Raw genomic sequence first — 14,503 nt, 5'->3', positions numbered from 1 at the left:
TCTGTTACAGATACTAAGTTCATATTTGCATTTACCGCCCATTCCTCATTTCTCTCTCTCTCTCTGTCTCTGTGTGTGTCGGGGACTAGACTTCTGAGGAATACTCCTGTTGCCTTCAGCTCTCTGCCTTTGCTTTCTGCAGGCTTGTGTTTTAAATGATCTTTGCTTAGGATATCTCTAAAACTAGACACAAACCCTGACAGGATGTTATCACACAGTGTTATCCAAGGAGATCTGTATTACCTAGAGAAAGCTGTTAATATATATATATATATATATATATATATATATATATATATATATATATATATATATATATATATATATATATACATCTATCTTATCTGTCGTTCTATCATTCTATCTGTCTTTGTTTATTTGTCTGACTCACTGTACAGGCTATAAAACATTAAGCTTTTAAAATTGTGAACTTTCAGAAAAGACTTTGTCAAGACAACATCAAAGTTTGTATTGACAAACTTTACCTAGCCAGGTATAATGATGAACTACAAAGTAAATTGTGTTCTGTCCGATTGTATGGCTGTTTTAAATCGATGTGAATGAAAAATGTTGCTTTTTGCATCCAGATGGTGTAGTTACAGCATTTACCTGCAGGCATTACATGGTCATGCTAACCAGCCAAACTTTGACCCCTCAGTGTTCCCACATAACTGCACACAGTCAAGACTAGTGTCAGATGGCCCTGTTATGCTTGGATCTGTGTGCACTGCCAAATGTCATGTCAAAGGCTGTGGTTGGTCTTTCACATATCCATCAGGCTGCCCCATCCTTTGGGTGGTTTTTGGCCAGAGTGAGCCAGAATATGGGTGATCAAACGTCTGGCACTGTGAAACTAACCAAATTCCCACACACAGTAGTCAAATAAGGCAGCTGTTGCATGAGTCTGTGAGCAATAAAAAGAAATATGTCCATTGTTTTTTTCTTTTTTTTTTCTTTTCTTGTTCCAGGAAAAGGGTTACATTAATGTACTGTCATTCATTTGCCTTAGGGATGTGTGGATCATTTGGCAACAGGCATACTGTAACATGATGCAGCCCCCTGGAGCAACCAAGGATTAAGAGTCATGCTCAAGGCTGAGATTAGAGGGGTCATGAGGACCAGTTGCATTTGCAAACGTCTTTGAATCAACTGACAGGGATACAAACCAGCAACGCTATGATTTGCATTATGGATTACTATTATTCACTGACATTCATAACCCAGTTATAAGGATTCCATGTAAAGCTACAGTCAGACCTGCCAGACAATCAAGATAAAATGTGCAACACCTTCAACCTCTTTAAAACCTGATAAAACTAATATTACTCATTTATTTCATAAATTTAACTTTATTAATTTTCACAATTATTTATTAATGTCACACACACATACCTAGTGCCCTTTGACTTAAAAGATGAGAGTGGTAAATGTTACAGACAGATTATCATGGAACTGGTCAGTTTTTTTTTTTTTTTTTTCACTTCATTTTTATCCAAGGAGACAGAACTATTTGCACTGTATTTATCAATGGGACAATATTCATACAATACTGTAACCTAGAAATAATTTAAAGGGGTCACTTGCAAGTCACAGCAGCGCAAATTATGTGCCCAACAACATCTGATTCAGTTATTATGCTAATTAACAGTGAGTGGTGGTTTCAGACATAATAGTACTGACTCTTATTCTGCCTGAAAGAATGAAAAGACCGTGCTGAAAGCGGAGCGATTCGACCAATCAGATGAGAGGAGTGTTTCAGCGCTGCCCACAAGTGCGAATGAAATATTGAAGGCAAACCAATTTGTAAACCTCAAACGAAAAAAGAAGAAATCGAGCCAAAATCTCATTTTCCGTTTGTTAAACTAAATGCAAAAACAAATAAACTAGCAATTTTTCCATTTCTTGTTATTGCATTCTAAATAAGAAATGAAATGATCAAAATGTACACGGACCATTAAGGCTTGTCAGTTTAAACATTAAAGTGATTTTAAGTTATTCAAGTGCAAGACAGCGCGAAAGAGATCTCAATGCTTGTGCTTGCGCTCTGTCATAGGTTGTCTCTGTGCACACACATGAAGCATGCACACAAGCCAGCCGTCTCTCAGACAGCACGCAAATACCAAATTGGCACAAAATTATGTCAGAATGACTGGGGGCTCAGCTCCTCTATGGATGGAATCTTAGAAACTCCCCTGTGTGTGTGTGTGCGCACGTATATATATAGAGAGAGAGAGATTACATATTTTATGTAAAATTACTATATCATATATAAATACATATGAAATATGTATTTTAGATTTATCTTGCTATTTTTAATGCAAGAGTGCATCCTTTGTTAAAGCACACTTAGAATACATTTATGTTGTCTTATCAGTTTCCCAACTGTGGAGTTTAGCTGCAGGTAATGCGAAGCCCAGTGAATCTTCTCTTACTTAACATTAGGCATCTGAATACCCACTATTCCAGCTCTAGTGCTTCTGTATTCATAACACACATTCGGAAGACAAATGCAGTTTCTCTAGACACTCTCTCGCACTGCCTGCCAACGATCACTCGTACTGTTCCTCATGTGACTCTCTGAGCCCTCCCTCACCTCTCATGTCACTGTTATTCTTTTCTGTCCCTCCTTCTCTCTCTCACTCTCTCTCTCTCTCTGCCGCCCAGTCTGGCTGATATGTAGGGTAGCTCCGTGGAGACTAGGGCATTGCAGTGCAGTTGTTTTTGCTCACCTAACCTTACTTATCACTGCCTCTTTCTCACCTCAACCCTCTTTCCTTTTTCCTCCTCTTCCTGCTCTTTCTTTATTTTAGTGGACTCCACGTCGTCAAAATAATAATGTTTTGCAGGGAAGCTTTAGGCCAGTGCAGATTTACTCTCATATTAACAGGAGAGAGCATCAGCACTGCACATCAATGCAGTTCATATTCACATTCACATTCACCTGCGAGCCAAGCTGTGCTCTGCTTCCTCAAGTGTGTGTGTGTGTGTGTGTGTGTGTGTGTGTGTGTGTGTGTGTGTGTGTGTGTGTGTGTGTGTGTGTGTGTGTGTGTGCGTGTGCGTGTGTGTGTGTGTGTGTGTGTGGCTTGCTTTTCCTTCACACATCTTAAAAAGTAATAGGTAAATTTTATTCAGTGTTATTGTTAACCAGGGTTATTTTGTGTCTTTGAGATACTATTATTTTTTATTACTATTTAGATGTATATTATATTTAGTTTTATTTCAGTTTTAGTTATTTTAGTTCATCAAGATTATATAAATGAAAGTGAGAAATGTTGCCTTGGCAACTAGATGAAAAAAAAACCTTATATTTTATTTCAGTTAACATTTATCTTATTTTAATTTAGCGAAAATGTTTTGTATGGTTTTCTTTAATTTAAACAAAATAACCCTGTTGTTAACTAATACTATTAAAAATCATTGCTAATCAGTAATTGAAATAACTAGAATGGAATAAAATATAAATAATTAGATTAAAAACTTGATGAAACATGAAAATTAGAATTAAATTAATAAAAATTTGAAATATTTTCTTGGAAAATAAATTAAAAAATAAAACTATAAAAGAATGAAGCTACATAGAAATATTTAAATAATAATAATAATGACAAAAGTTATTAAAATTACTGAAACTTAAATTAAAATTGTATATGCGGAAATTAGGCTAATTCAAATATTTATTTACATTTTTATGTATATGAATGTATTTATATTATTTAAAAGTTGATTCAAAATATTAATAACTACTATAATAGTATATACAAAATACTAAAATAACACTGATTTTATTTCATTTTTAAATATTCACAGATTCTTTTGATTAAGTTTTATGTTTATATAGACTAGTTTATATTGAAAAATCTAATTTTGCATATCCTTAATTAAGGGTTACAATATGCAGATTTCAGTGAACATAAAATCATAATTTCATTTATTTAAATGCCTTATTATCAGTGCACGTTATTCCAAAGAAAAAAAATTATATTCACAGTTGGCCTTTATTTGGCTTTTATTTGTCGGATGTCATTGTTGAAAACCTTGTCCTCAACCAATCACAGTGAGGACATCTCTTTTTAGTTTTCACAAAATTCCCCATTGAGACTTTATTTCACACAGCACAGTCCTCCATCTACTGTACTTTACTATGAAAGCGTAGACAAAAAGTCACATACAGATCTTATGAATCCCCATGTCCCTTAAGACACGCAACACAGCTGTGCTTTCACTACAGGTGTTCATCTCTGTCATGTCAGTCCAAATGCTTCTGGTCATGTTTGTCATGAGTGTTTCTGGGCATGTCTGAGTGCCTTTGGGTCATAAAGGCTCTGTATGCATTTGTGTGAACAATGTGTGTATGTGTTTTCAGTCATAAACAAACATCTACGCACACACCTTAATGCTACTGAAGGAACAGGGTTTGTTTACCCAGCATCTCTACTCCTCAGAGACAGACGGGATGAGTCGGCCAGCTCAGGGTGGAACAGTAGCTCCTCCCAATGGCCGACTAACTGCAGCGCCTCTCCAAACATATCTTTCTCTCTCTCTCATTGCCAGAAGCAAGTGCATGTTCTCGATTCATGTCATGCCAAAACAGGAGTTAGCCAGAATCCCACAAGCATTTTTCCTGGGATAGGTGTCTTGGTTAAATCCCTATTCCCAGATGCAAAACAGAAACATCTGCTGCATTTTTATCTGCAGATAGACCTCATTAGGATTCCTGTTACTGTTCTTAAGCTTATAGTCTATCGGGAATATTGGTCGACTGATATTGGATTTTCTGGCTGATATCAAAATCTATACTGATATCTAGAGATGAGAATGTCTGATAGCTGATATAATCCTTATTTGTGTGTGATTTTGAAAGAAATCAAAACTTTTATTTACAAAGGATTCTTTACTGTAATTTTAATGATATAAAAAATTGTAAATGTAATTAAAATATATAGATTTTGATAATATACTTTACATGTGATTTAAAAATATGTAGTATTTTATTAATGCAAAATAAAAAAATATTAAATTATACATTATGATATAATTTATAAATTATACAACGAGTTATAAATAAATAAATACAAATATTTATAATAAATACAAATATTTATAATAAATACATTTATTTTTGATGAATACATTCAGTTGTAAATTGAAATAACATTTGTTTTGCTATATATTTATCTATCAAAATTTGCTTTAAATTTCTCAGAAATAATAATCATAAATATAATCTTGAAAAAAAACATTATTTTTATTTTATTTTCTTTGCTTTTATTTACTGAGAATGCATTATATTTGTTATAAATGAAAGTATATTGCATCACAAATAATAAAAAGTACTGTATTCTTCAAACTTTCTTTGTCACTAAATTCTCAGTTGCAGCAATGGTAGTTTTGTGTGATTGAATTACTGTCTGATCAAACAATTATCCAAAACATCTTAAACTCAGAATCACCCATCCGTAATAATAGTTGACAAACAATTTCCACAACATCTCAAACTTAGATTCACACATCCATAATAATAGTTTGCCATGTGTTATTTTTATGTTCTTTAGCCCATCTACCATTTTCTGCTTATTTGCCACTGTCAGATGTGACTTTTTCTTTGAAACTCTGCCTAAATGCCAGAAGCTGGTGTTTAGTGTATTCTGTTGAAAGAAGCTGCCAGCTGAGACTCTACTTGAGGCTCTGATGTGCTTGTCTTCTTGTTGTTGTGCATCTGAGCCATTCTCTTCTCTCATTATTCTGGTTTGATCCAGTTTGCTGTCTTTTTCCAAGACAGTAGTGCATGAAATAGTCTTCATCTCTTAAAACAACAATAGACTAATGAGTTTTCTAAAATGCGTTTGTGTTTGGTCAGTTTTAAAAACGAAAATGTGAAATTGTACAGTGACTTGAAAGAAATTAGGCTTTCCACGCTTCATTAAGCAGGGCAACCATTTTCAACTTTTATTAAAATGTTCCTTGAGTACCAGTCAGCACATTAGAATTTTCTTAGTAGACTGCAGTAATGGCTGTAAAAAGAAAAATGGGCCTTATATATTTAAATATATTAAAATATAAATATATATATTATATATATATATATATATATATAGATATATATATATATATATATATATATATATATATATATATATACTATACTATACATATACATATACATATATATATATATATATATATATATATTAATATATATATAATAATTTATAACATTGCTATTCAGTATTAGATATTTTTATTTTTTATAATTCATGTATTATTTTATAATTTACTTTTAATTTTACTTTTAAAAGTTTGTGTTCAGTAAGATTTTTTTAAATAAATTAATTAATACTTTTATTCAGCAAGGACACAAGTGACAGTAGAGACCTTTATTGCTGTAAAAGAGATTTCACTTTCAAATAAATGTTGTTCTTTTAAGCACAACTGTTTTCAGCATTGATAATAATAAGTAATGTTTTTTGATCACCAAATCAGCAAATTAGGATAATTTGACAATGAAGGCTGGAGTAATGGCTACTGAAAATCCGGCTTTACCATCACAGGTATAAATTAGAAAATTACATTTTAAAATATATTTAAATAGAACAGTTATTTGAAATCATACAAATGTTTCACAATATTACTCAAATAAATGTTATCAAATAAATGCAGCCTTGGTGAGCTTAAAAGACTTGTTTCAAAAACATTGAAAAGTCAAACTTTTGAATGTGTGCAATGTGTAATTTTGAGAAAGAAACTTATTTTATGCAGTGCTTACTCAAAATTTACTGTGTGCACTATCCCATGACAATGCTGTTGAAACTGCCGTGAAGGGAATCTTCCACTTCTGTTAATCAGCAAAGCAGGCATGGTTATCTGTCGACGCCTCTCAAAATAACTGAATATCAGCCTATTAATCATCCTGCCCGATATATCGGTCTATAGCAACAATGTACCCACTGTACCAGGAGAAGCTAATTTATGTTGAGTTTTTTTTATGGCATCATATCTCTCAGTGAATAATGATAATGCTCAGCAGAGCCATATTGAAGCACTACATAATAATATGTGGCTCTCATATTCTACGCGTCACCATAATCCATTTTCATTGCCGCTATGCCCACGCTGGAGCTCAACGCATTTGGTGTCGTAGAAGCATAGAGCAAATATGGCATTATGAGAATACATTAGAATGCAGCAATAACACGCTGATGTTTTGTGGAGGCCCAGCCCATAATAAAAGGAGTAACAGTGTTCCTGCCCAGCCAGTTTGCTTAAACATGGAGTTCACAGTTAAAGTCTTCTCAGAAACTGGCACTTTAATGCACCTCGGCTTGTGTTTGCTCTTTCTGTGGAGTGAAGAAATGAGAGGACGTAAGGGATTGTGAAAGTGAAGTATGAAGAAAGAGAGAGAAGGCAGTCATTTTCAGTCTGTCTCATTATTTATATTTATAGTCAATGTGACACACTTGCCTGTCATGTCAGTGCAGGGATTAGCAGGTAGCTTATGCACAGCTCCGATGAAAAGCCAGTAGAAGAGAGATGGATGTGCCAGGGTTAATAAGAACAGGATGGATGGAAGACGAGAGAATGAAAGACTGGTGTTGACAGCACATCCAAAGCAAATAAAATGCTCATTCAAGATCTTTTGATCTCATGTTTTCATAATTTTCTACATTGCTAATTGACTATTCACACAGAAATTCCTATATGTTTTTTATATTATTAAAATGATTACATTTTAATGTTTATATATCATATACAGTGACATTTTCGTATTTATTTTATTATTATTTTATTATTTTGTAATTTTTATTAATATAATGTCATTTAATAATATTTAGTATTTTTAAAGTTATAGCCAAAATTATTTTAAAAAATTGTTCTTGACTTTTTGGTCTTTACATTATTCCTTTATTTCCATTTGTGTTATTTCCAAGTGCAATGACCTTAACTATTAAATTAGTATTGTTATTGTTATATTGTTTATAATATATGTGAATATATTTATACTGGTGAATGTATATAACATATATAAATGCTTATTTTATTAATATTTTGTTATTAATATATTATTATATTTCTATTAATATGCTATTATACATTTTTTAATACAATTATGGTTAAAATGATTTACATTTATTTAGTTTTCTATACAAAATAAATAGTGAAATAAATAATGTATTTACTTTTTGGTCTCTACTTAATTACTTCCATTTGTGTTTTTTTTTTTTTTTTTTTTTAGAACTATTATTCTCAATTTAAAAAAAAACATATATATATATATATATATATATATATATATATATATATATATATATAAATATATATATATATATATCCTGGTTCTTTCAAGCTTTATAATGGCAGTGAATTAAATTTTGAAGCCCAAAAAAGTGTTTCCATCCATCATAAAAAGTGCTCCACACTGCTCTGGGGGGTTAATAAAGACCTTCTGAAGTGAAGTGATGCTTTTGTGTAAGAAAAATATCCAGTGAGAATATCCTAGACTCATGAGAACCAAGATTTGTTTATAGCATTTTTTAAATATAACTCTGATTGTATTCCTCTAAATAAAATTTCTATATTAGTCTATATTATTAAATGGATAGCCTGCTATATTTAAGAAGCCTCAATTTCCACAGGAAAACATTTAGACAAGAACTTCTCCACTGTCGCTTTTCCAGTCAATAAAAGCCAGTGACTGTAGTATTAGGCTTTGAAGGGTATTTAAGAGAGATTTATGAAGAAGCGTTTGTTTGTGAGGTACTGTAGTATTGTCGGCAGAGAGAGACAGTGCTTCATCGGAGGCGGGGGCGTTTGTCATTTCTCCCGTGGTATTAGAGCCGTACATTACAGCGCGTCTCGCTTGTGATGTGGGTATATGTGCCCACGGGTGGAGACGAACACGGCGCATTGATTATTCATATAAGCAGCTCAGTCTGACGGGTGAGATCCTGCTGGAGTTTATGTAATGTAGCCACATGGACGAGGAATTCCTGCATTCCTCTGGAGGCCTGCTAAAATATTCGTCTGCGTTTGTTTGTGCATGGAACAGCAGGGATCTCACCTCGACTCAGAGGCTCCATTCGGTGCATTTCGCCAATGGGGAAGACCTTTGCGCATCTGTAATACATAGAGCCATCCGGGAGATCGTATGCAGTGTGAGAGTCAGGTGACTTGCCCTCTTAGACGAGAAGCGCCGTGTTTGACTAGAGCTCCCTTGATATCCGATTGCGCTCATAGCTGATGTGAGTATCGACCCGTCAGCTGCTGGCAGCTCTGTCATGTTGTTTTCTCAAGATTCTCGCTGTTTCTCTGGCTTGCAGCTACAGTGTTTAATGCTGCAGTGTGATGTCTTTAATTAAAAAACAATCCCTCTCTCTTTCAGGCAACAGTAGCGCTGCAGCAGGTGGGATGGCAGGTGGTGTATCCTATGGACTTCTATTCCAATCAGAGCCTGGGGGCCTGGACTCCTAATCACCCAGACAACCAACCGAAAAGGCCTTCACGCAAACCCAGGTGTGTGTATGCTATGGTTATTGAAAAAGAAAAAAAGTGTAATATATGCAGATTCAATAGCATGTACATTAAAATTTGCTTTCTGTGATGCAGATGAAATGTGGTTTTAGATGCATGGAAATAACTAGTATTAAAAATAAATATTATAAAAACAAAATTTTAAAAATCATCTTTATTTGCATAGTTGCATCTACATGCTGTATGTTTGAGAACCACTGATCTTAATAAATGATCCCTGACACTGATTTATGCTGAAATGAAAATTAAATCACAGTGCCATCTAGTGATGACGTGCTAACAGAGAATCTGGGCATCTGTTCTTGCACTAAAACACACTATCAACTGTGAACGTGTACTTGCTGGAGTGATTTTTGGTGTTATTAGTTTCTCAAGGCCTGTATGGCTCATCAGTGAGTAGACGCAGCATGTGTGAAATATTCCTGTCTTACAATATTGAAGGGTCAGTGTTAATAGGACTTATTCAGCATCCTGCTGGTTTTTTAATGTTTCATGCTGGAAAAGCTGACGTCAGTGTTGATGTTTTCTTTGTTAGATAGTCTGGCGCAGTCCTTAAGCCAGACACACAAGACTGAAACTCATTGAACTTTCAGTTTTATTTTATTGCAGTTGATGTTTCAAATATATTGTTGCAGCCATTTATTTGTGATGATTTACATTTGTTTATTATTATTAATTGTATTATGTGTACTTTTGTGTTTGTATTTATTCATTTTTTTGTTTAGGTGTTGTTCACCTGTCGGGTTTTAGTGTCGTATGCATCACCTTATGGGGCGGGGAATAGGAAGTTTGGATAGATCGTGATTGGATATCGGGGCATTGGTGGTAGCTCACAGTTTTTTGACCACTTCATTATTTTGGCTTTTTTTTTGCTCTCTCTGAATTTAGAAATGCTTTTGAAACAAACCGATTGCATTTAATAAACATAATAAAATACTGAAATGAAGTTTGGAGTGGAGTGCATACAAAATGACCGCTGTTCCCCGAATCCACAGCCTATTTCAAGAGGCCAACACATTTATCTTGCCTAACAAGAGAGGCTATTCACAAAACAGTGATATTAACAGTGATAAATCACATTTCCATTGATCATTTTAAAAAATATTAAAGAACTATTCATTTATTTATTTTAGAGTACTGTTCAAAAGTTTAAGGGTCAGTAAGATTTTTGTGATGTTTTTGAAATAAGAATCTTATGCTCATCAAGGCTACATTTATTTGATCAGAAATACAGTAAAAACAGTAATATTGTGAAAATAACTTTCACTTGCCGAATTTTCAGCAGCCATTATTCCAGTCTACAGTGTCACATGATCCTTCAGAAATCTAATATGCTGATTTGGTGCTCAGAAAATGTTTTTTTTTTTTTTTAAGGCTTTCTTTGATGAATAGAAAGTTTAAAGAGCAGCATTTATTTGAAATAGAAATCTTATATAACATCATAAATGATCTTCAGTTTTGTAATTTGCTTTGCCTTACAGTAATCTCTCTTTGTCTTCCCACAGAAGACAGGTTCAGATGCCGGTCAGCAGGTGAGGAGCTGTGGCTGTGAGCAGAGCGAATCCTATGGGTGCCAGTCGGAATAAATGCAGCCCTGAGCTCGGCCAACTGCAGATCATTGTGGACATCTGCAGAAGACAAGTGAGCCAATCAGATCTCACTATGGACATCTCAGCCCAACACACTTCATCAAATCAGCCCTCGGTTGACACACACTATGAGTGAGAGAGATGCAAAAATATGCAAGTAAGAGAGAAAGAACAAGTCTATGCGTGAGAGGAAGACAAAAATATGAGAAAGTCTGTGTGTGTGTGTGTGTGTGTGTGTGTGTGTGTGTGTGTGTGTGTGTGTGTGTGTGTGTGTGTGTGTGTGTGTGTGTGTGTTGTGCGCTGACATGTCACTGGTGTGTGTGAGACACAGATAATCCGTTGAAAAAGTGCTGACCCTAAATGCTCTGTGTTTCGTCTTGCGGCATGTGGGTGGATTTAGTTAAACATAATCATCTTGTCCCTCACTTAGAATGGAGCTGCCAGCTACTTTGCATAAGTGACCTTCATCCTTTCAAAATTACAGCGGGAAAGAAAAGCGTGTTCAGAATTATTCTTCTGCAGAGGAAGATAATACTCATTCTGAATTTCAACTCTGACTTTTTAGTTCCCATTATGCTGGGATGAGAGGTTCTCCAACAGAAAGGAGCCCTTTGAATGTTTTGTACAGGATATGTTTTAGTTACATGCAAAATAACACTAAATGTTTACAATTTGCTGTCAGACTTTGATTAACTGCTGCTGTATGAATGCCAGTATATATTTTGTCTTTTGTAATCACTGAACAATGAAATTCAGGATGGATCAGCGGTCAACTGAAAACACATGGAGCCAGTTTCCCTAAAGAGGAATAGGCAGAGTCTTGGATGAACTTTGGCAGTCAGAAGTAATTATTCATAGTGAATCTTTTATAGACTGAGACTAAACATGATCTGTGTCCAGGAAAGCAGCCATGTTCCTGTGAATCTGGCGCTGAATATGCTGACTCTGTGTAAGATTATCAGCACAGGCCTCTGTCAAGCTAGTTTAACCCCTTTAGTTGTCTTCTCTTGTTAATCAATCTCCTTTATTTTATTTTATTTTTTCTAAGAAAAGATGCAATGAATAAAATGTGATTTTTGTCTGTCTGTCTTTATCTGTCTTTAAAAGAAAAAAAAATCTAAATAACATATTTGTAAATAGATTTCACAAGGATTAATTATTTTTTCCAGTTAGCATGTGTTCCTTTAAATTTGTACAAATGTATTATTATTATTAATATTATTATTAGTCCAACATTTATGGGATAATAATGATTTGGGATATATATATATATATATATAATTTATTATTGTTTTATGGAATAATAATTATTAGGAATACAATTAGGAATAATTATGTTTAATATTTATTGGTAATATAATAATAATGATAATAATAATTTATTAAAAAAAATAAAAGTAAAATATAAATAATGTATCAAATAAAATATTAGTATGAATAAATTAAAATTAATTTAAAGAATTATTGTTATTTTTACTTTTTTGCTATATTATTATTGTTATTTTTAGTAGTACTATTAAAATAAATAAAGTTCTGCAGATATCAGTGACGTTTTTGCTGAGTTTGCAGGCAGGCCTGGTCATACTTTATTGTCACTCTATCTGTATCAGTCTATAGATTTTATTTACATTTTATTTGATAACTTGTGTATTAAATAAATATGCATTTCAGTATTTCTTCAGGTTAGGTATTCCTATTTATCAGTGTCCACTAGGTGATGTTGTCTGACCGATCAATCAGTGAGCGTTACCTGATAGTTCAGTCAATGCTGTTTGCTGTTGGTGATTGATTTATTGCTTTGTTTTGCATGGAAGTGTATGAGAACCCCGTGTGATTTAGTTGCTGGTGTGGCGATCAATTCCAGATGTGATGAAGTTGTCTCTCCTCCACAAACATACACACATTCTGTGGCTGTAGGCATTAATTTCCTGTCTCATACAGTAACCAATACAGTAACTACATAAAGGCATTTAGTTTCTACATTCTTAATTATATTTTCCATTTAAATAAACCAAGTTAATAGTAATAATAATTAAGTTATACATTATCTCTCTATACATTCTTTCCCCTATATATATATATATATATATATATATATATATATATATATATATATATATATCGAGAGAGAGAATGTAAAACTTAACTATTATAATTATCATTATTTATTTAAATGGAAAATATAATAAATGTAGAAACAAAATGCCTGTATATAGTCACTAGGAATTATTATTAATATAGTATAGTTATAATATAGTTAATTGATTGGCTAAACTGTTTTTACATATATTTAAAAAACAACATATGTAAGTATATTACTTTTTAGCAGTAATGGTACTAGTAATAGTAGTTTGCTTAAATGATAAATATAAGAAAATATTACAAACTGATTAAACATTTTATCAGTTGATTAATGATTAAACATTTTAAAATCAAGTATTTTATTATTTTAATTAGTATATTAAATTGATACTATATTAAAACATTGGCACATTTTACTTAACAGACTGATAACATTGAAATGTCAGATTTATTTTTCAATAGCAATATAACCACCCCACCAGTATTTTATGCATTGATTGCACTTTGCCAACAATGTGACAGTAAGTGTAACAATGGAGAAATTATGGTTTTCATAAAAGCTGTGACTTTCTCATATAAAATGACTTTTTTTATATCCAGCCTATGCTTTGCCTATGAAAAAACATATATCTTGGCAGTGTGTTTTATTGTGCATTGTGTGTGTTTGAGTGCATCTGTATCTGAGCTTTTGTCTCTGTTCTGATCGGATTCGAGCGGGAGTGGGCCGCTTTCGTCAAGTGCCTGGCAAAGTGTTTATTTTCCTGCTACAGGAAATGCTGAGTCACCTCTGTCAGTATCAATTTTCTGAGCTTTATTTTCTCGCGTTTCCATTTTCTCAATTTCCCTCTTTTGTATACCATCTATGTCCTAACTGTGTACTCATCTTCACCCACCCACAAACAAGGACAAAATGGATCTATTGACTAGCCTCTAACCATCTCTATCAGACATGGTGCAGTGGCCACAAGGAACAGAAGCATTTGAGATTATTTTTGTATTTATAGGGACCCCTAGATACACTCCTTACCTGTCGGCCACCTGACCGCAGACCCGCTGAACATCAGCACCGCTCCATATTCACTGCAGATTAGCCCACTTCATCTCATTTCATCTGCACTCCAGACTCATTAGATTATCCGTTAAACCATTAAGACCACTTTCCTGGAATCAGATGAAGCCATGTTCTTGGCAATAAAGGATTCCAAAGGGAATCATTATTTGCAGTGTTATTTAATCAGAAGGAAGTCTTGATTTGCATCTTACATGTAAATCATAGTTTAAGTACCCCAGCCAGTATATACATAAAA

The 14,503-nt window shown here is 33.5% G+C and overlaps 1 pseudogene; it reads left to right on the top strand.

Moving 5' to 3' along the window:
- The window catches only part of LOC109095810, a 72,090-nt pseudogene extending 59,895 nt beyond the window's left edge, over positions 1 to 12,195 (top strand).
- Positions 12,196 to 14,503: the final 2,308 nt, after the last annotated feature.

This window comes from Cyprinus carpio, chromosome A15 (genome assembly GCF_018340385.1).
Source record: "Cyprinus carpio isolate SPL01 chromosome A15, ASM1834038v1, whole genome shotgun sequence".
In the NCBI taxonomy this organism is placed as follows: domain Eukaryota; kingdom Metazoa; phylum Chordata; class Actinopteri; order Cypriniformes; family Cyprinidae; genus Cyprinus; species Cyprinus carpio.
The sequence above is the reverse complement of the archived record's forward strand: the minus strand, read 5'-3'. Positions and strand labels throughout refer to the sequence as shown.